Source organism: Lithobates pipiens, unplaced genomic scaffold (genome assembly GCF_037356315.1).
Source record: "Lithobates pipiens isolate NorthernLeopardFrog02 unplaced genomic scaffold, aLitPip1_a1.2 Scaffold_1, whole genome shotgun sequence".
NCBI classification, from domain to species: Eukaryota; Metazoa; Chordata; class Amphibia; order Anura; family Ranidae; genus Lithobates; species Lithobates pipiens.
In genome coordinates, this window is record NW_027507685.1 from 54,217,220 (window position 1) to 54,239,664 (window position 22,445).

General features: G+C 44.1%; 9 non-coding genes across 9 annotated transcripts; 1 reads left to right on the forward strand and 8 right to left on the reverse strand.

The window, feature by feature from the left end:
• Window positions 1–761: 761 nt before the first annotated feature.
• Window positions 762–834, reverse strand: TRNAR-UCG (transfer RNA arginine (anticodon UCG)). The gene has a single exon. It is a non-coding gene; the product is annotated as a tRNA-Arg (tRNA).
• Window positions 835–8,882: 8,048 nt separating this feature from the next.
• On the reverse strand, window positions 8,883–8,955 carry TRNAR-UCG (transfer RNA arginine (anticodon UCG)). The gene has a single exon. It is a non-coding gene; the product is annotated as a tRNA-Arg (tRNA).
• A 1,090-nt stretch (window positions 8,956–10,045) lies between these two features.
• TRNAR-UCG (transfer RNA arginine (anticodon UCG)) lies at window positions 10,046–10,118 on the reverse strand. Its single transcript has one exon. It is a non-coding gene; the product is annotated as a tRNA-Arg (tRNA).
• A 272-nt stretch (window positions 10,119–10,390) lies between these two features.
• TRNAL-CAA (transfer RNA leucine (anticodon CAA)) lies at window positions 10,391–10,500 on the forward strand. The gene is made up of 2 exons: window positions 10,391–10,428; window positions 10,455–10,500. It is a non-coding gene; the product is annotated as a tRNA-Leu (tRNA).
• A 708-nt stretch (window positions 10,501–11,208) lies between these two features.
• TRNAR-UCG (transfer RNA arginine (anticodon UCG)) lies at window positions 11,209–11,281 on the reverse strand. Its single transcript has one exon. It is a non-coding gene; the product is annotated as a tRNA-Arg (tRNA).
• Window positions 11,282–12,371: 1,090 nt separating this feature from the next.
• Window positions 12,372–12,444, reverse strand: TRNAR-UCG (transfer RNA arginine (anticodon UCG)). Its single transcript has one exon. It is a non-coding gene; the product is annotated as a tRNA-Arg (tRNA).
• Window positions 12,445–15,860: 3,416 nt separating this feature from the next.
• On the reverse strand, window positions 15,861–15,933 carry TRNAR-UCG (transfer RNA arginine (anticodon UCG)). Its single transcript has one exon. It is a non-coding gene; the product is annotated as a tRNA-Arg (tRNA).
• Window positions 15,934–18,186: 2,253 nt separating this feature from the next.
• TRNAR-UCG (transfer RNA arginine (anticodon UCG)) lies at window positions 18,187–18,259 on the reverse strand. The gene has a single exon. It is a non-coding gene; the product is annotated as a tRNA-Arg (tRNA).
• A 3,416-nt stretch (window positions 18,260–21,675) lies between these two features.
• On the reverse strand, window positions 21,676–21,748 carry TRNAR-UCG (transfer RNA arginine (anticodon UCG)). The gene has a single exon. It is a non-coding gene; the product is annotated as a tRNA-Arg (tRNA).
• Between the last annotated feature and the right edge of the window lie 697 nt (window positions 21,749–22,445).

Below are 22,445 nucleotides of genomic sequence, written 5' to 3' on the forward strand. Positions count from 1 at the left end.
ACATTGTGTGGGTGTTCTGGTCTCCAAATGGAGGCGTGGGTTCAAATCCCACAATCAGTTTACACATTTAGCTTGAACTAGAATCACCACTCCCGCTGTCTTTTCATGCTACCATGTCACCGACAAAAAAACATGAAAAAAATCCCAAAACTTTGCCCATCCTACATAAAGATAAAATTCTTGAGGAAAATCTGCTAGACCATGCTGTTAAATCTGTCATTTAAAGTGCAACTTTAGTCAGAAAAGTAAGTCCTGCTACATCTCTTACGGTTGTCCCATTTTGCATATATACTCATGTAAAACATTGGAAAAAAATAAGGTTCTATACACTTTGAAATCCAGTAATACGCTGTTTCAACCTGCTCTGCACATACTCAGTAGCTCTCCCATTTTAGGCATATTTAAGCACTTAAAGCACAATCAAACCCTCCTATCATTTACAGCCAATGAAGCTGCTTCTGTTCAAACTGCAAATGCCATAATGCTGCACATGTGATCAGTTATGACACCAGCCATTTGATGATTTGATAGTTTGGTTGAGAACACAAGCAAATGGGACAGTTATCAATCCCGGAATTCCAGGAATGTAACTGTGTTTTGAAACCCTTAAATCAATTGGTTTAGTTCCACTTTATGATTTACTGCTGTTTGGAGGCTCTAGGCTTCAGCAAATTGGAAGCCTCCAGCAAGAAGCAAGTTGTTATGGGTAAAGCAAGAACTTGTGAGTGAAGGTCACAGGAACTGGAAAGCAGCATCGAAAACGACCACGAAGGGACTCGAACCCTCAATCTTCTGATTCGAAGTCAGACGCCTTATCCATTAGGCCACGCAGTCTGCCACAAGGACATCATTTTGGTTTGTGGAATCTGGATTAGCAAAACACTTGAAGATCACCTGGGACTAGTGATGGACGAACTTCCGACGGGACGTTTCGCGAACGCGAAATGCGAACGGACCCAAACGTTCGCGAAACCGAACGTTCGCCGCGGGCCCCATTGACTTCAATGGGAGGCGAACTTTGCAAACCTTCATGTCGAATTTGCGGCCACGTGGTAATTATTAGGGGGTAAAACGTAGTCCCACCATCTGGACAATGACATAATACATGTATAAGGTGAATTTGGGATCGATAACTACAAGCATTTTTATTTTATTTGGGAAATTGTTCTAACAATTCAGGACTATGGAGCTAATGAAGGCAATGGAGGAGAGGGAAGGTCAGGGACCAGGGTAGGCAAAGAAGAGGGTGCAGGAGATGATCACCAGCAGCGTGACATACCGGAATGACACATGCACCGTGATAGAGGCATCTGACAGCAGCACCGTAATACAGAGCACTGACAGCAGCACCGTGACATACAGCGCTGACAGCAGCACCGTGACATACAGCGCTGACAGCAGCACCGTGACATACAGCGCTGACAGCAGCACCGTGACATACAGCGCTGACAGCAGCACCGTGACATACAGCGCTGACAGCAGCACCGTGACATACAGCGCTGACAGCAGCACCGTGACATACAGCGCTGACAGCAGCACCGTGACATACAGCGCTGACAGCAGCACCGTGACATACAGCGCTGACAGCAGCACCGTGACATACAGCACTGACAGCAGCACCGTAAGCAGCCCCAGGAGGAAGTCAGCACAGCACAGGGATGGTGTGATCCCCTCATAATAAGAACCCCCAGGAGGAAGTCAGCACAGCACAGGGATAGTGTGATCCCTTCATAATAAGAACCCCCAGGAGGAAGTCAGCACAGCACAGGGATATCATAAGCAGCCCCAGTAGAAATATGACACCGCTCAACCTCTTCAAAGAGGAGGGTAGGGGCATATAGTACGGTGTGCTTTTTTGGGTCAAGGAAGTGAGCCAAATGAATTAAGAAGGTCTGTGTGCTTGATTAAAAAAATAGTTTATAGACATATACATGGTCTACTGGTCACATGTGTTGAATTCCTCCGAGATCCATGCCTCATTCATTTTTAGAAATGTGAGGTAGTTAACACTGTGGTGAGCTAGGCGAGTACGCTTATCGGTCACAATCCCCCCTGCTGCGCTGAACGTCCTTTCGGACAGGACACTGGATGAGGGGCAAGCCAACAGTTCGATTGCAAATTGGGCAAGCTCTGGCCAGAGGTCAAGCCTGCCCACCCAGTAGTCTAGGGGTTCATCACTCCTCAGAGCGTCCACATCGGCCGTTAACCCAATGTAGTCGGACACCTGACGGTCTAGGCGTTCCCTGATGCTGGATCCGGATGACACCTGTCGATGGGTCGGCTGAAAGAATGACCTCATATCCGAAGTCACCAACACATCTTCAAACCGGCCTCTTCTTGCAGGCGCTGTTGGATTGGTACCCGCAAATCCTTCTCTGGGAGTGGGAATTGCTCCTCTGCCAGCGCACGCAAAAGCAGAATGCAGCATTTCTCGAAGCAAGGCCTGGAAGTGCTGCATTCTGACAGCCCTCTGCGACGGCGGTAACATTTCCGCCATTTTGTGTTTGTACCGGGGGTCTAAGTACGTTGCCACCCAGTACTGGTCCTTGACCCTCATGCTTTTTATACGGGGGTCCCTATTAAAACACTGGAGCATGAAGGCCCCCATTTGCACTAAAGTGGAAGCGGTGTGGTGGCCTGGCTCCTGCTCATCATCCAGGATAATGTCGTCCTCTTCATTCTCCTCTCCCCATCCTCGCACAACAGGGATCCCAGAAAGGTTTAAAGCATGCTCTTCTTGCTCCTGCTCATCCGCCCCGGCACCATCCTCCTCTGACTCCTCATCAGACTCCTGTTGTTGACTTGTCTCAGATAGAGTAGCCCCCCCTGGGAATTCATCCAGCATTGCGACTTCCTCATCTTCCCGCTCCTGCTCCTCCACAGCCTGATCAATGACACGACGCAATGCACGCTCCAGAAAGAAGGCATAAGGTACCATGTCACTGATGGCGCCATGGCTGCGACTGACCAGTTTGGTGATCTCCTCAAATGGCCGCAGAAGTCTGCATGTGTCGCGCATGAGCAGCCACTGGCGCGGTGAAAAAAAACCCAGCTCCCCAGAACCGTTTCTTTCGCAGAGTTCATACAGGTAGACGTTAACTGCACGTTTCTGCTGGAGCAGCCTATCAAGCATATAGAAGGTTGAGTTCCATCGCGTCGGGCAATCGCAAATAAGACGTCTGACCGGCAGATGGTGTCGCCGCTGAATGTCAGCAAGGCGAGCCATGGCCGTGTAAGATCTTCTGAAATGGGCCGAGATTTTCCTTGCCTGCCGCAAGATGTCCTGGACCCCAGGGTATTTGACAAGGAATCGCTGCACGACCAAGTTTAAGACGTGTGCCATGCACGGCACGTGCGTGATTTTGCCCTGTTTCAATGCGCTAAGCAGATTGGCACCGTTGTCACACACCACTTTACCAACTGTCAAATTGAGCGGTGTTAGCCACTCATCTGCCTGTGAACGCAAAGCTGAAAGGAGTGCCGGGCCAGTGTGGCTCTTTGCTTCCAGGCACAACAGACGCAGCACGGCATGGCAACGTCTCACCTGGCATGTGGAATAGGTTCTGGGGAGCTTGGGCGGTGCAGTGGAAGAGACGCTAGCAGCGGAAAAGGAGGAGGCAGCTGAGGAGGAGAGGGAGGAGGATGGAGTAGGAGGAGGAGAAGAAGAGTCAGGCCTGCATGCAATCCGTGGCGGTAAAACCAAATCTACACGGGTGCCACGGGTTACATGCTTGACGGCCGTCAGAAGGTTCACCCAGTGGGCAGTAAAACTGATATACCTTCCCTGCCCGTGTTTGCTAGACCACGTGTCTGTGGTCAGATGTATCTTGGCACCGACACTGTGTGCCAGAGATACATTCACTTGCCGCTGAACATGGCCATATAGCTCTGGGATGCCCTTCTCTGAGAAATACTTCCTTCCTGGGACCTTCCATTGTGGTGTTCCAATGGCCACAAATTTGCGAAAGGCCTCCGAGTCCACCAGTTTATATGGCAGTAGTTGGCGGGCTATGAGTTCTGACAAGCCAGCCGCCAACCGTTGGGCAAGAGGGTTATCCGGCGTCATCATTTTTTTACGCTCAAACATTAGGCCCACGGAAGCCTGCCTTTTTGCAGAAAAATGTGAGCTTGGCGTGATGGAAGGTGGAGTGGAGGACAATTGTGAGGAGAGAGGAGAAGGAGAAGTAGAAGACGAGGCTGGACGGTGAGAGCCTGCAGTGTGGCTTTGTGTGTTCCGTTGCTCCCACTGGGCTCGGTGATGGCTGCTCATGTGCCTTCTTAAGGCGGTCGTCCCTAGGTGAGTATTGGGCTTACCGCGACTAACGCGTTGACTGCAAAGATTGCAGATGGCAACGCTATTGTCAGCAGCGGACACGTTAAAAAAAGCCCACACTGCGGAGCCATGTGCCGGTGTCCTGGGAGCGCCAGATGTGACCGTACATGGTCGATGACTCGCTCCTGATACATTTGCAGTCTGCTTTGTCCCTGCTGTGCAATGTAAGTCATTGCTGCTTCTCCTCCCTATCTGCTGGTCCATATCTCCCTCTGAACTCCCCTCCTCTTCCTCTCTTGTGGGCACCCACGTGACATCACTAGACACGTCATCATCAACGTCACCTTCCCCACCGCTATAAGTAGAGATCTCGGAGTAGGCAGCAACACCGGGGACCAACCTCCTCCTTGGGCTGATCTGGGTACTGGCGTCAGACTGCTGAGTAGCGCTTGTTGCTACCTCCTCTTCCTGATCCAATACCAAGAGTGGCTGCGCATCAGAAATGTCCTCTTGATATGGATCGGAAAATAATTCCAGTGACTCAAGCGGAAGGTATGTGGTGGTGGTGGTGGTGGTCGTGTTGTTGGTGGTAGTGTCTTTGGGGGTGCACATAGCAGAGAGTGAAGAAGAGGGTGCAGATCGAGAGGATGAGGAGGGTGCAGAAGAGTAAGGCTGAGCGAGCCACTCAACCAAGTCTGGTGCATCCTTTAAAGTAATTGAACGCACCTTCTGCAACTTCCCACTTTGGCTCAAGCCTGTTGCTCCTGCCCTACCCCTACCACCCCTGCGGAAGGGCCTGCCTCTTCCTCTGCCTGTCATTTTTTAAATGACCCTGTGACAAAACTCTTAGTCCCTATACCGCTGAAGGACTGCTGCAGTATAGGGCAGCGGTCAGCAGTGGTGCACGTCAACCCTATCTATTGTGGACCGATAGCGGTCCTTACAGAACAGCAGACTGTACCGCACTCAAGCCTATGTACCGTAGCACCCTATACCAAGTTACCAGTCCTTATAAGAACTTTTGTGGACCAAGCAGGTTGTGTATTAGTGTTTAGCAGACTGTACGTCAGTCCCTATACCGCTGAAGGACTGCTGCAGTATAGGGCAGCGGTCAGCAGTGGTGCACGTCAACCCTATCTATTGTGGACCGATAGCGGTCCTTACAGAACAGCAGACTGTACCGCACTCAAGCCTATGTACCGTAGCACCCTATACCAAGTTACCAGTCCTTATAAGAACTTTTGTGGACCAAGCAGGTTGTGTATTAGTGTTTAGCAGACTGTACGTCAGTCCCTATACCGCTGAAGGACTGCTGCAGTATAGGGCAGCGGTCAGCAGTGGTGCACGTCAACCCTATCTATTGTGGACCGATAGCGGTCCTTACAGAACAGCAGACTGTACCGCACTCAAGCCTATGTACCGTAGCACCCTATACCAAGTTACCAGTCCTTATAAGAACTTTTGTGGAACAAGCAGGTTGTGTGTTAGTGATTAGCAGACTGTACGTCAGTCCCTATACCGCTGAAGGACTGCTGCAGTATAGGTGAGCGGTCAGCAGTGGTGCACGTCAACCCTATCTATTGTGGACCGATAGCGGTCCTTACAGAACAGCAGACTGTACCGCACTCAAGCCTATGTACCGTAGCACCCTATACCAAGTTACCAGTCCTTATAAGAACTTTTGTGGACCAAGCAGGTTGTGTATTAGTGTTTAGCAGACTGTACGTCAGTCCCTATACCGCTGAAGGACTGCTGCAGTATAGGGCAGCGGTCAGCAGTGGTGCACGTCAACCCTATCTATTGTGGACCGATAGCGGTCCTTACAGAACAGCAGACTGTACCGCACTCAAGCCTATGTACCGTAGCACCCTATACCAAGTTACCAGTCCTTATAAGAACTTTTGTGGAACAAGCAGGTTGTGTGTTAGTGATTAGCAGACTGTACGTCAGTCCCTATACCGCTGAAGGACTGCTGCAGTATAGGGCAGCGGTCAGCAGTGGTGCACGTCAACCCTATCTATTGTGGACCGATAGCGGTCCTTACAGAACAGCAGACTGTACCGCACTCAAGCCTATGTACCGTAGCACCCTATACCAAGTTACCAGTCCTTATAAGAACTTTTGTGGAACAAGCAGGTTGTGTGTTAGTGATTAGCAGACTGTACGTCAGTCCCTATACCGCTGAAGGACTGCTGCAGTATAGGTGAGCGGTCAGCAGTGGTGCACGTCAACCCTATCTATTGTGGACCGATAGCGGTCCTTACAGAACAGCAGACTGTACCGCACTCAAGCCTATGTACCGTAGCACCCTATACCAAGTTACCAGTCCTTATAAGAACTTTTGTGGACCAAGCAGGTTGTGTATTAGTGTTTAGCAGACTGTACGTCAGTCCCTATACCGCTGAAGGACTGCTGCAGTATAGGGCAGCGGTCAGCAGTGGTGCACGTCAACCCTATCTATTGTGGACCGATAGCGGTCCTTACAGAACAGCAGACTGTACCGCACTCAAGCCTATGTACCGTAGCACCCTATACCAAGTTACCAGTCCTTATAAGAACTTTTGTGGAACAAGCAGGTTGTGTGTTAGTGATTAGCAGACTGTACGTCAGTCCCTATACCGCTGAAGGACTGCTGCAGTATAGGGCAGCGGTCAGCAGTGGTGCACGTCAACCCTATCTATTGTGGACCGATAGCGGTCCTTACAGAACAGCAGACTGTACCGCACTCAAGCCTATGTACCGTAGCACCCTATACCAAGTTACCAGTCCTTATAAGAACTTTTGTGGAACAAGTGAGTTGTGAATGTTTAGCAGACTGCAGCAGAAGGGCAGCAGTCAAGTATAATATCCTTTCTATATTTGGAAGAAAGAATATTATACATGTACAAGCCTATTACTGTACCACTGATACCAGTCCTGAAAAGAACCTTTGTGGAACTAATAATAACAGCAAGTCTTTAAAATTACCCTCACTGCCTGACAACACTGCTTCCTTCCTGTCCCTATACAAATTGGCAAAAAAAGAGAACGATTAGTGGTTACTGGAACAGCTCTTTTGTGGACCTTGATAGTAACAGCTAATGATGATGATGATGATGATGATGATGAAAGACTAATCTGGCTGTCCCTGTAGCATACACCGTCCTTTCCCTTTCTCTAAACTAACAAAAAACACTCAGGCTGCTGCAAGAATCAGCAGCACAGCAAACCTATCAACACCTAACACCTATACCAGTCCTGAAAAGAACTTTTGTGTACCAAATAGCTAGTGGTTTATCTCTCCCTACTCCACACAGGAACCTGTCCCTATCGTAACAGAAGAAAGAATGTAAAATGGCCACCGGATCGGGTGTATTTATAGGTTAGGGGGAATGTACAAGTGTCCATGTGCTGTCATGTCTCAAGTGGCTGTCCTGTATCACATGATAAACGTGTCACCAAAGGTTAAAGTTCTTGTATACATTAAACACGTAAGTCCGCCGCGGCGAACGACGGAAAAAGGCGTTCGAACGTGCGGACCGCGAATGTCGGAAATTCGCCGCGAAACGACCGCCGGGCGAAACGTTCGTCCATCACTACCTGGGACATCTTCTACTTGCTTTGCTCAAGCAGATTTGGTAGAAAGGATCTGAAATGTATGACTTGGTGCAAGGTCATGCTTTAAGAAGTGCATTTGCAAAAGGGCCTAGATTCAGAGTGTTCATACAGCTTCTTGACAACGGTAATAGATCAATAGAGTACCACGAGTAGATGATATTTCCAGAGGCAGCCAAATTTGTTCAATGTATCTTGTCAGGATGGCCGAGTGGTCTAAGGCGCCAGACTCAAAAGCTGTTTCTTCACATTGTGTGGGTGTTCTGGTCTCCAAATGGAGGTGTGGGTTCAATTCCCACTTCTGACAATCAGTTTACACATTTAGCTTGAACTAGAATCACCACTCCCGCTGTCTTTTCATGCTACCATGTCACCGACAAGAAAACATGAAAAAAATCCCAAAACTTTGCCCATCCTACATAAAGATAAAATTCTTGAGGAAAATCTGCTAGACCATGCTGTTAAATCTGTCATTTAAAGTGCAACTTTAGTCAGAAAAGTAAGTCCTGCTACATCTCTTACGGTTGTCCCATTTTGCATATATACTCATGTAAAACATTGGAAAAAAATAAGGTTCTATACACTTTGAAATCCAGTAATACGCTGTTTCAACCTGCTCTGAACATACTCAGTAGCTCTCCCATTTTAGGCATATTTAAGCACTTAAAGCACAATCAAACCCTCCTATCATTTACAGCCAATGAAGCTGCTTCTGTTCAAACTGCAAATGCCATAATGCTGCACATGTGATCAGTTATGACACCAGCCATTTGATGATTTGATAGTTTGGTTGAGAACACAAGCAAATGGGACAGTTATCAATCCCGGAATTCCAGGAATGTAACTGTGTTTTGAAACCCTTAAATCAATTGGTTTAGTTCCACTTTATGATTTACTGCTGTTTGGAGGCTCTAGGCTTCAGCAAATTGGAAGCCTCCAGCAAGAAGCAAGTTGTTATGGGTAAAGCAAGAACTTGTGAGTGAAGGTCACAGGAACTGGAAAGCAGCATCGAAAACGACCACGAAGGGACTCGAACCCTCAATCTTCTGATTCGAAGTCAGACGCCTTATCCATTAGGCCACGCAGTCTGCCAGAAGGACATCATTTTGGTTTGTGGAATCTGGATTAGCAAAACACTTGAAGATCACCTGGGACATCTTCTACTTGCTTTGCTCAAGCAGATTTGGTAGAAAGGATCTGAAATGTATGACTTAGTGCAAGGTCATGCTTTAAGAAGTGCATTTGCAAAAGGGCCTAGATTCAGAGTGTTCATACAGCTTCTTGACAACGGTAATAGATCAATAGAGTACCACGAGTAGATGATATTTCCAGAGGCAGCCAAATTTGTTCAACGTATCTTGTCAGGATGGCCGAGTGGTCTAAGGCGCCAGACTCAAGAGCTGTCTCTTCACATTGTGTGGGTGTTCTGGTCTCCAAATGGAGGCGTGGGTTCAAATCCCACTTCTGACAATCAGTTTACACATTTAGCTTGAACTAGAATCACCACTCCCGCTGTCTTTTCATGCTACCATGTCACCGACAAAAAAACATGAAAAAAATCCCAAAACTTTGCCCATCCTACATAAAGATAAAATTCTTGAGGAAAATCTGCTAGACCATGCTGTTAAATCTGTCATTTAAAGTGCAACTTTAGTCAGAAAAGTAAGTCCTGCTACATCTCTTACGGTTGTCCCATTTTGCATATATACTCATGTAAAACATTGGAAAAAAATAAGGTTCTATACACTTTGAAATCCAGTAATACGCTGTTTCAACCTGCTCTGCACATACTCAGTAGCTCTCCCATTTTAGGCATATTTAAGCACTTAAAGCACAATCAAACCCTCCTATCATTTACAGCCAATGAAGCTGCTTCTGTTCAAACTGCAAATGCCATAATGTTGCACATGTGATCAGTTATGACACCAGCCATTTGATGATTTGATAGTTTGGTTGAGAACACAAGCAAATGGGACAGTTATCAATCCCGGAATTCCAGGAATGTAACTGTGTTTTGAAACCCTTAAATCAATTGGTTTAGTTCCACTTTATGATTTACTGCTGTTTGGAGGCTCTAGGCTTCAGCAAATTGGAAGCCTCCAGCAAGAAGCAAGTTGTTATGGGTAAAGCAAGAACTTGTGAGTGAAGGTCACAGGAACTGGAAAGCAGCATCGAAAACGACCACGAAGGGACTCGAACCCTCAATCTTCTGATTCGAAGTCAGACGCCTTATCCATTAGGCCACGCAGTCTGCCACAAGGACATCATTTTGGTTTGTGGAATCTGGATTAGCAAAACACTTGAAGATCACCTGGGACATCTTCTACTTGCTTTGCTCAAGCAGATTTGGTAGAAAGGATCTGAAATGTATGACTTGGTGCAAGGTCATGCTTTAAGAAGTGCATTTGCAAAAGGGCCTAGATTCAGAGTGTTCATACAGCTTCTTGACAACGGTAATAGATCAATAGAGTACCACGAGTAGATGATATTTCCAGAGGCAGCCAAATTTGTTCAATGTATCTTGTCAGGATGGCCGAGTGGTCTAAGGCGCCAGACTCAAAAGCTGTTTCTTCACATTGTGTGGGTGTTCTGGTCTCCAAATGGAGGCGTGGGTTCAAATCCCACTTCTGACAATCAGTTTACACATTTAGCTTGAACTAGAATCACCACTCCCGCTGTCTTTTCATGCTACCATGTCACCGACAAGAAAACATGAAAAAAATCCCAAAACTTTGCCCATCCTACATAAAGATAAAATTCTTGAGGAAAATCTGCTAGACCATGCTGTTAAATCTGTCATTTAAAGTGCAACTTTAGTCAGAAAAGTAAGTCCTGCTACATCTCTTACGGTTGTCCCATTTTGCATATATACTCATGTAAAACATTGGAAAAAAATAAGGTTCTATACACTTTGAAATCCAGTAATACGCTGTTTCAACCTGCTCTGCACATACTCAGTAGCTCTCCCATTTTAGGCATATTTAAGCACTTAAAGCACAATCAAACCCTCCTATCATTTACAGCCAATGAAGCTGCTTCTGTTCAAACTGCAAATGCCATAATGCTGCACATGTGATCAGTTATGACACCAGCCATTTGATGATTTGATAGTTTAGTTGAGAACACAAGCAAATGGGACAGTTATCAATCCCGGAATTCCAGGAATGTAACTGTGTTTTGAAACCCTTAAATCAATTGGTTTAGTTCCACTTTATGATTTACTGCTGTTTGGAGGCTCTAGGCTTCAGCAAATTGGAAGCCTCCAGCAAGAAGCAAGTTGTTATGGGTAAAGCAAGAACTTGTGAGTGAAGGTCACAGGAACTGGAAAGCAGCATCGAAAACGACCACGAAGGGACTCGAACCCTCAATCTTCTGATTCGAAGTCAGACGCCTTATCCATTAGGCCACGCAGTCTGCCAGAAGGACATCATTTTGGTTTGTGGAATCTGGATTAGCAAAACACTTGAAGATCACCTGGGACATCTTCTACTTGCTTTGCTCAAGCAGATTTGGTAGAAAGGATCTGAAATGTATGACTTAGTGCAAGGTCATGCTTTAAGAAGTGCATTTGCAAAAGGGCCTAGATTCAGAGTGTTCATACAGCTTCTTGACAACGGTAATAGATCAATAGAGTACCACGAGTAGATGATATTTCCAGAGGCAGCCAAATTTGTTCAACGTATCTTGTCAGGATGGCCGAGTGGTCTAAGGCGCCAGACTCAAGAGCTGTCTCTTCACATTGTGTGGGTGTTCTGGTCTCCAAATGGAGGCGTGGGTTCAAATCCCACTTCTGACAATCAGTTTACACATTTAGCTTGAACTAGAATCACCACTCCCGCTGTCTTTTCATGCTACCATGTCACCGACAAAAAAACATGAAAAAAATCCCAAAACTTTGCCCATCCTACATAAAGATAAAATTCTTGAGGAAAATCTGCTAGACCATGCTGTTAAATCTGTCATTTAAAGTGCAACTTTAGTCAGAAAAGTAAGTCCTGCTACATCTCTTACGGTTGTCCCATTTTGCATATATACTCATGTAAAACATTGGAAAAAAATAAGGTTCTATACACTTTGAAATCCAGTAATACGCTGTTTCAACCTGCTCTGCACATACTCAGTAGCTCTCCCATTTTAGGCATATTTAAGCACTTAAAGCACAATCAAACCCTCCTATCATTTACAGCCAATGAAGCTGCTTCTGTTCAAACTGCAAATGCCATAATGCTGCACATGTGATCAGTTATGACACCAGCCATTTGATGATTTGATAGTTTGGTTGAGAACACAAGCAAATGGGACAGTTATCAATCCCGGAATTCCAGGAATGTAACTGTGTTTTGAAACCCTTAAATCAATTGGTTTAGTTCCACTTTATGATTTACTGCTGTTTGGAGGCTCTAGGCTTCAGCAAATTGGAAGCCTCCAGCAAGAAGCAAGTTGTTATGGGTAAAGCAAGAACTTGTGAGTGAAGGTCACAGGAACTGGAAAGCAGCATCGAAAACGACCACGAAGGGACTCGAACCCTCAATCTTCTGATTCGAAGTCAGACGCCTTATCCATTAGGCCACGCAGTCTGCCACAAGGACATCATTTTGGTTTGTGGAATCTGGATTAGCAAAACACTTGAAGATCACCTGGGACATCTTCTACTTGCTTTGCTCAAGCAGATTTGGTAGAAAGGATCTGAAATGTATGACTTGGTGCAAGGTCATGCTTTAAGAAGTGCATTTGCAAAAGGGCCTAGATTCAGAGTGTTCATACAGCTTCTTGACAACGGTAATACATCAATAGAGTACCACGAGTAGATGATATTTCCAGAGGCAGCCAAATTTGTTCAATGTATCTTGTCAGGATGGCCGAGTGGTCTAAGGAGCTAGACTCAAGAGCTGTCTCTTCACATTGTGTGGGTGTTCTGGTCTCCAAATGGAGGCGTGGGTTCAAATCCCACTTCTGACAATCAGTTTACACATTTAGCTTGAACTAGAATCACCACTCCCGCTGTCTTTTCATGCTACCATGTCACCGACAAAAAAACATGAAAAAAATCCCAAAACTTTGCCCATCCTACATAAAGATAAAATTCTTGAGGAAAATCTGCTAGACCATGCTGTTAAATCTGTCATTTAAAGTGCAACTTTAGTCAGAAAAGTAAGTCCTGCTACATCTCTTACGGTTGTCCCATTTTGCATATATACTCATGTAAAACATTGGAAAAAAATAAGGTTCTATACACTTTGAAATCCAGTAATACGTTGTTTCAACCTGCTCTGCACATACTCAGTAGCTCTCCCATTTTAGGCATATTTAAGCACTTAAAGCACAATCAAACCCTCCTATCATTTACAGCCAATGAAGCTGCTTCTGTTCAAACTGCAAATGCCATAATGCTGCACATGTGATCAGTTATGACACCAGCCATTTGATGATTTGATAGTTTGGTTGAGAACACAAGCAAATGGGACAGTTATCAATCCCGGAATTCCAGGAATGTAACTGTGTTTTGAAACCCTTAAATCAATTGGTTTAGTTCCACTTTATGATTTACTGCTGTTTGGAGGCTCTAGGCTTCAGCAAATTGGAAGCCTCCAGCAAGAAGCAAGTTGTTATGGGTAAAGCAAGAACTTGTGAGTGAAGGTCACAGGAACTGGAAAGCAGCATCGAAAACGACCACGAAGGGACTCGAACCCTCAATCTTCTGATTCGAAGTCAGACGCCTTATCCATTAGGCCACACAGTCTGCCACAAGGACATCATTTTGGTTTGTGGAATCTGGATTAGCAAAACACTTGAAGATCACCTGGGACATCTTCTACTTGCTTTGCTCAAGCAGATTTGGTAGAAAGGATCTGAAATGTATGACTTGGTGCAAGGTCATGCTTTAAGAAGTGTATTTGCAAAAGGGCCTAGATTCAGAGTGTTCATACAGCTTCTTGACAACGGTAATACATCAATAGAGTACCACGAGTAGATGATATTTCCAGAGGCAGCCAAATTTGTTCAACGTATCTTGTCAGGATGGCCGAGTGGTCTAAGGCGCCAGACTCAAGAGCTGTCTCTTCACATTGTGTGGGTGTTCTGGTCTCTAAATGGAGGTGTGGGTTCAAATCCCACTTCTGACAATCAGTTTACACATTTAGCTTGAACTAGAATCACCACTCCCGCTGTCTTTTCATGCTACCATGTCACCGACAAAAAAACATGAAAAAAATCCCAAAACTTTGCCCATCCTACATAAAGATAAAATTCTTGAGGAAAATCTGCTAGACCATGTTGTTAAATCTGTCATTTAAAGTGCAACTTTAGTCAGAAAAGTAAGTCCTGCTACATCTCTTACGGTTGTCCCATTTTGCATATATACTCATGTAAAACATTGGAAAAAAATAAGGTTCTATACACTTTGAAATCCAGTAATACGCTGTTTCAACCTGCTCTACACATACTCAGTAGCTCTCCCATTTTAGGCATATTTAAGCACTTAAAGCACAATCAAACCCTCCTATCATTTACAGCCAATGAAGCTGCTTCTGTTCAAACTGCAAATGCCATAATGCTGCACATGTGATCAGTTATGACACCAGCCATTTGATGATTTGATAGTTTGGTTGAGAACACAAGCAAATGGGACAGTTATCAATCCCGGAATTCCAGGAATGTAACTGTGTTTTGAAACCCTTAAATCAATTGGTTTAGTTCCACTTTATGATTTACTGCTGTTTGGAGGCTCTAGGCTTCAGCAAATTGGAAGCCTCCAGCAAGAAGCAAGTTGTTATGGGTAAAGCAAGAACTTGTGAGTGAAGGTCACAGGAACTGGAAAGCAGCATCGAAAACGACCACGAAGGGACTCGAACCCTCAATCTTTTGATTCGAAGTCAGACGCCTTATCCATTAGGCCACACAGTCTGCCACAAGGACATCATTTTGGTTTGTGGAATCTGGATTAGCAAAACACTTGAAGATCACCTGGGACATCTTCTACTTGCTTTGCTCAAGCAGATTTGGTAGAAAGGATCTGAAATGTATGACTTGGTGCAAGGTCATGCTTTAAGAAGTGCATTTGCAAAAGGGCCTAGATTCAGAGTGTTCATACAGCTTCTTGACAACGGTAATACATCAATAGAGTACCACGAGTAGATGATATTTCCAGAGGCAGCCAAATTTGTTCAACATATCTTGTCAGGATGGCCAGGTGGTCTAAGGCGCCAGACTCAAGAGCTGTCTCTTCACATTGTGTGGGTGTTCTGGTCTCCAAATGGAGGCGTGGGTTCAAATCCCACTTCTGACAATCAGTTTACACATTTAGCTTGAACTAGAATCACCACTCCCGCTGTCTTTTCATGCTACCATGTCACCGACAAAAAAACATGAAAAAAATCCCAAAACTTTGCCCATCCTACATAAAGATAAAATTCTTGAGGAAAATCTGCTAGACCATGCTGTTAAATCTGTCATTTAAAGTGCAACTTTAGTCAGAAAAGTAAGTCCTGCTACATCTCTTACGGTTGTCCCATTTTGCATATATACTCATGTAAAACATTGGAAAAAAATAAGGTTCTATACACTTTGAAATCCAGTAATACGCTGTTTCAACCTGCTCTGCACATACTCAGTAGCTCTCCCATTTTAGGCATATTTAAGCACTTAAAGCACAATCAAACCCTCCTATCATTTACAGCCAATGAAGCTGCTTCTGTTCAAACTGCAAATGCCATAATGCTGCACATGTGATCAGTTATGACACCAGCCATTTGATGATTTGATAGTTTGGTTGAGAACACAAGCAAATGGGACAGTTATCAATCCCGGAATTCCAGGAATGTAACTGTGTTTTGAAACCCTTAAATCAATTGGTTTAGTTCCACTTTATGATTTACTGCTGTTTGGAGGCTCTAGGCTTCAGCAAATTGGAAGCCTCCAGCAAGAAGCAAGTTGTTATGGGTAAAGCAAGAACTTGTGAGTGAAGGTCACAGGAACTGGAAAGCAGCATCGAAAACGACCACGAAGGGACTCGAACCCTCAATCTTCTGATTCGAAGTCAGACGCCTTATCCATTAGGCCACGCAGTCTGCCACAAGGACATCATTTTGGTTTGTGGTATCTGGATTAGCAAAACACTTGAAGATCACCTGGGACATCTTCTACTTGCTTTGCTCAAGCAGATTTGGTAGAAAGGATCTGAAATGTATGACTTGGTGCAAGGTCATGCTTTAAGAAGTGCATTTGCAAAAGGGCCTAGATTCAGAGTGTTCATACAGCTTCTTGACAACGGTAATACATCAATAGAGTACCACGAGTAGATGATATTTCCAGAGGCAGCCAAATTAGTTCAATGTATCTTGTCAGGATGGCCGAGTGGTCTAAGGCGCCAGACTCAAGAGCTGTCTCTTCACATTGTGTGGGTGTTCTGGTCTCCAAATGGAGGCGTGGGTTCAAATCCCACTTCTGACAATCAGTTTACACATTTAGCTTGAACTAGAATCACCACTCCCGCTGTCTTTTCATGCTACCATGTCACCGACAAAAAAACATGAAAAAAATCCCAAAACTTTGCCCATCCTACATAAAGATAAAATTCTTGAGGAAAATCTGCTAGACCATGCTGTTAAATCTGTCATTTAAAGTGCAACTTTAGTCAGAAAAGTAAGTCCTGCTACATCTCTTACGGTTGTCCCATTTTGCATATATACTCATGTAAAACATCGGAAAAAAATAAGGTTCTATACACTTTGAAATCCAGTAATACGCTGTTTCAACCTGCTCTGCACATACTCAGTAGCTCTCCCATTTTAGGCATATTTAAGCACTTAAAGCACAATCAAACCCTCCTATCATTTACAGCCAATGAAGCTGCTTCTGTTCAAACTGCAAATGCCATAATGCTGCACATGTGATCAGTTATGACACCAGCCATTTGATGATTTGATAGTTTGGTTGAGAACACAAGCAGATGGGACCGTTATCAATTCCGTAATTCCAGGAATGTAACTGTGTTTTGAAACCCTTAAATCAATTGGTTTAGTTCCACTTTATGATTTACTGCTGTTTGGAGGCTCTAGGCTTCAGCAAATTGGAAGCCTCCAGCAAGAAGCAAGTTGTTATGGGTAAAGCAAGAACTTGTGAGTGAAGGTCACAGGAACTGGAAAGCAGCATCGAAAACGACCACGAAGGGACTCGAACCCTCAATCTTCTGATTCGAAGTCAGACGCCTTATCCATTAGGCCACGCTGTCTGCCACAAGGACATCATTTTGGTTTGTGGAATCTGGATTAGCAAAACACTTGAAGATCACCTGGGACATCTTCTACTTGCTTTGCTCAAGCAGATTTGGTAGAAAGGATCTGAAATGTATGACTTGGTGCAAGGTCATGCTTTAAGAAGTGCATTTGCAAAAGGGCCTAGATTCAGAGTGTTCATACAGCTTCTTGACAACGGTAATACATCAATAGAGTACCACGAGTAGATGATATTTCCAGAGGCAGCCAAATTTGTTCAATGTATCTTGTCAGGATGGCCGAGTGGTCTAAGGCGCCAGACTCAAGAGCTGTCTCTTCACATTGTGTGGGTGTTCTGGTCTCCAAATGGAGGCGTGGGTTCAAATCCCACTTCTGACAATCAGTTTACACATTTAGCTTGAACTAGAATCACCACTCCCGCTGTCTTTTCATGCTACCATGTCACCGACAAAAAAACATGAAAAAAATCCCAAAACTTTGCCCATCCTACATAAAGATAAAATTCTTGAGGAAAATCTGCTAGACCATGCTGTTAAATCTGTCATTTAAAGTGCAACTTTAGTCAGAAAAGTAAGTCCTGCTACATCTCTTACGGTTGTCCCATTTTGCATATATACTCATGTAAAACATTGGAAAAAAATAAGGTTCTATACACTTTGAAATCCAGTAATACGCTGTTTCAACCTGCTCTGCACATACTCAGTAGCTCTCCCATTTTAGGCATATTTAAGCACTTAAAGCACAATCAAACCCTCCTATCATTTACAGCCAATGAAGCTGCTTCTGTTCAAACTGCAAATGCCATAATGCTGCACATGTGATCAGTTATGACACCAGCCATTTGATGATTTGATAGTTTGGTTGAGAACACAAGCAAATGGGACAGTTATCAATCCCGGAATTCCAGGAATGTAACTGTGTTTTGAAACCCTTAAATCAATTGGTTTAGTTCCACTTTATGATTTACTGCTGTTTGGAGGCTCTAGGCTTCAGCAAATTGGAAGCCTCCAGCAAGAAGCAAGTTGTTATGGGTAAAGCAAGAACTTGTGAGTGAAGGTCACAGGAACTGGAAAGCAGCATCGAAAACGACCACGAAGGGACTCGAACCCTCAATCTTCTGATTCGAAGTCAGACGCCTTATCCATTAGGCCACGCAGTCTGCCACAAGGACATCATTTTGGTTTGTGGAATCTGGATTAGCAAAACACTTGAAGATCACCTGGGACATCTTCTACTTGCTTTGCTCAAGCAGATTTGGTAGAAAGGATCTGAAATGTATGACTTGGTGCAAGGTCATGCTTTAAGAAGTGCATTTGCAAAAGGGCCTAGATTCAGAGTGTTCATACAGCTTCTTGACAACGGTAATACATCAATAGAGTACCACGAGTAGATGATATTTCCAGAGGCAGCCAAATTTGTTCAATGTATCTTGTCAGGATGGCCGAGTGGTCTAAGGCGCCAGACTCAAGAGCTGTCTCTTCACATTGTGTGGGTGTTCTGGTCTCCAAATGGAGGCGTGGGTTCAAATCCCACTTCTGACAATCAGTTTACACATTTAGCTTGAACTAGAATCACCACTCCCGCTGTCTTTTCATGCTACCATGTCACCGACAAAAAAACATGAAAAAAAACCCAAAACTTTGCCCATCCTACATAAAGATAAAATTCTTGAGGAAAATCTGCTAGACCATGCTGTTAAATCTGTCATTTAAAGTGCAACTTTAGTGAGAAAAGTAAGTCCTGCTACATCTCTTACGGTTGTCCCATTTTGCATATATACTCATGTAAAACATTGGAAAAAAATAAGGTTCTATACACTTTGAAATCCAGTAATACGCTGTTTCAACCTGCTCTGCACATACTCAGTAGCTCTCCCATTTTAGGCATATTTAAGCACTTAAAGCACAATCAAACCCTCCTATCATTTACAGCCAATGAAGCTGCTTCTGTTCAAACTGCAAATGCCATAATGCTGCACATGTGATCAGTTATGACACCAGCCATTTGATGATTTGATAGTTTGGTTGAGAACACAAGCAAATGGGACAGTTATCAATCCCGGAATTCCAGGAATGTAACTGTGTTTTGAAACCCTTAAATCAATTGGTTTAGTTCCACTTTATGATTTACTGCTGTTTGGAGGCTCTAGGCTTCAGCAAATTGGAAGCCTCCAGCAAGAAGCAAGTTGTTATGGGTAAAGCAAGAACTTGTGAGTGAAGGTCACAGGAACTGGAAAGCAGCATCGAAAACGACCACGAAGGGACTCGAACCCTCAATCTTCTGATTCGAAGTCAGACGCCTTATCCATTAGGCCACGCAGACTGCCACAAGGACATCATTTTGGTTTGTGGAATCTGGATTAGCAAAACACTTGAAGATCACCTGGGACATCTTCTACTTGCTTTGCTCAAGCAGATTTGGTAGAAAGGATCTGAAATGTATGACTTGGTGCAAGGTCATGCTTTAAGAAGTGCATTTGCAAAAGGGCCTAGATTCAGAGTGTTCATACAGCTTCTTGACAACGGTAATACATCAATAGAGTACCACGAGTAGATGATATTTCCAGAGGCAGCCAAGTTTGTTCAACGTATCTTGTCAGGATGGCCGAGTGGTCTAAGGCGCCAGACTCAAGAGCTGTCTCTTCACATTGTGTGGGTGTTCTGGTCTCCAAATGGAGGCGTGGGTTCAAATCCCACTTCTGACAATCAGTTTACACATTTAGCTTGAACTAGAATCACCACTCCCGCTGTCTTTTCATGCTACCATGTCACCGACAAAAAAACATAAAAAAAATCCCAAAACTTTGCCCATCCTACATAAAGATAAAATTCTTGAGGAAAATCTGCTAGACCATGCTGTTAAATCTGTCATTTAAAGTGCAACTTTAGTCAGAAAAGTAAGTCCTGCTACATCTCTTACGGTTGTCCCATTTTGCATATATACTCATGTAAAACATTGGAAAAAAATAAGGTTCTATACACTTTGAAATCCAGTAATACGCTGTTTCAACCTGCTCTGCACATACTCAGTAGCTCTCCCATTTTAGGCATATTTAAGCACTTAAAGCACAATCAAACGCTCCTATCATTTACAGCCAATGAAGCTGCTTCTGTTCAAACTGCAAATGCCATAATGCTGCACATGTGATCAGTTATGACACCAGCCATTTGATGATTTGATAGTTTGGTTGAGAACACAAGCAAATGGGACAGTTATCAATCCCGGAATTCCAGGAATGTAACTGTGTTTTGAAACCCTTAAATCAATTGGTTTAGTTCCACTTTATGATTTACTGCTGTTTGGAGGCTCTAGGCTTCAGCAAATTGGAAGCCTCCAGCAAGAAGCAAGTTGTTATGGGTAAAGCAAGAACTTGTGAGTGAAGGTCACAGGAACTGGAAAGCAGCATGGAAAACGACCATGAAGGGACTCGAACCCTAAATCTTCTGATTCGAAGTCAGACGCCTTATCCATTAGGCCACGCAGTCTGCCACAAGGACATCATTTTGGTTTGTGGAATCTGGATTAGCAAAACACTTGAAGATCACCTGGGACATCTTCTACTTGCTTTGCTCAAGCAGATTTGGTAGAAAGGATCTGAAATGTATGACTTGGTGCAAGGTCATGCTTTAAGAAGTGCATTTGCAAAAGGGCCTAGATTCAGAGTGTTCATACAGCTTCTTGACAACGGTAATACATCAATAGAGTACCACGAGTAGATGATATTTCCAGAGGCAGCCAAATTTGTTCAATGTATCTTGTCAGGATGGCCGAGTGGTCTAAGGCGCCAGACTCAAGAGCTGTCTCTTCACATTGTGTGGGTGTTCTGGTCTCCAAATGGAGGCGTGGGTTCAAATCCCACTTCTGACAATCAGTTTACACATTTAGCTTGAACTAGAATCACCACTCCCGCTGTCTTTTCATGCTACCATGTCACCGACAAAAAAACATGAAAAAAATCCCAAAACTTTGCCCATCCTACATAAAGATAAAATTCTTGAGGAAAATCTGCTAGACCATGCTGTTAAATCTGTCATTTAAAGTGCAACTTTAGTCAGAAAAGTAAGTCCTGCTACATCTCTTACGGTTGTCCCATTTTGCATATATACTCATGTAAAACATTGGAAAAAAATAAGGTTCTATACACTTTGAAATCCAGTAATACGCTGTTTCAACCTGCTCTGCACATACTCAGCAGCTCTCCCATTTTAGGCATATTTAAGCACTTAAAGCACAATCAAACCCTCCTATCATTTACAGCCAATGAAGCTGCTTCTGTTCAAACTGCAAATGCCATAATGCTGCACATGTGATCAGTTATGACACCAGCCATTTGATGATTTGATAGTTTGGTTGAGAACACAAGCAAATGGGACAGTTATCAATCCCGGAATTCCAGGAATGTAACTGTGTTTTGAAACCCTTAAATCAATTGGTTTAGTTCCACTTTATGATTTACTGCTGTTTGGAGGCTCTAGGCTTCAGCAAATTGGAAGCCTCCAGCAAGAAGCAAGTTCTTATGGGTAAAGCAAGAACTTGTGAGTGAAGGTCACAGGAACTGGAAAGCAGCATCGAAAACGACCACGAAGGGACTCGAACCCTCAATCTTCTGATTCGAAGTCAGACGCCTTATCCATTAGGCCACGCAGTCTGCCACAAGGACATCATTTTGGTTTGTGGAATCTGGATTAGCAAAACACTTGAAGATCACCTGGGACATCTTCTACTTGCTTTGCTCAAGCAGATTTGGTAGAAAGGATCTGAAATGTATGACTTGGTGCAAGGTCATGCTTTAAGAAGTGCATTTGCAAAAGGGCCTAGATTCAGAGTGTTCATACAGCTTCTTGACAACGGTAATACATCAATAGAGTACCACGAGTAGATGATATTTCCAGAGGCAGCCAAATTTGTTCAATGTATCTTGTCAGGATGGCCGAGTGGTCTCAGGCGCCAGACTCAAGAGCTGTCTCTTCACATTGTGTGGGTGTTCTGGTCTCCAAATGGAGGCGTGGGTTCAAATCCCACTTCTGACAATCAGTTTACACATTTAGCTTGAACTAGAATCACCACTCCCGCTGTCTTTTCATGCTACCATGTCACCGACAAAAAAACATGAAAAAAATCCCAAAACTTTGCCCATCCTACATAAAGATAAAATTCTTGAGGAAAATCTGCTAGACCATGCTGTTAAATCTGTCATTTAAAGTGCAACTTTAGTGAGAAAAGTAAGTCCTGCTACATCTCTTACGGTTGTCCCATTTTGCATATATACTCATGTAAAACATTGGAAAAAAATAAGGTTCTATACACTTTGAAATCCAGTAATACGCTGTTTCAACCTGCTCTGC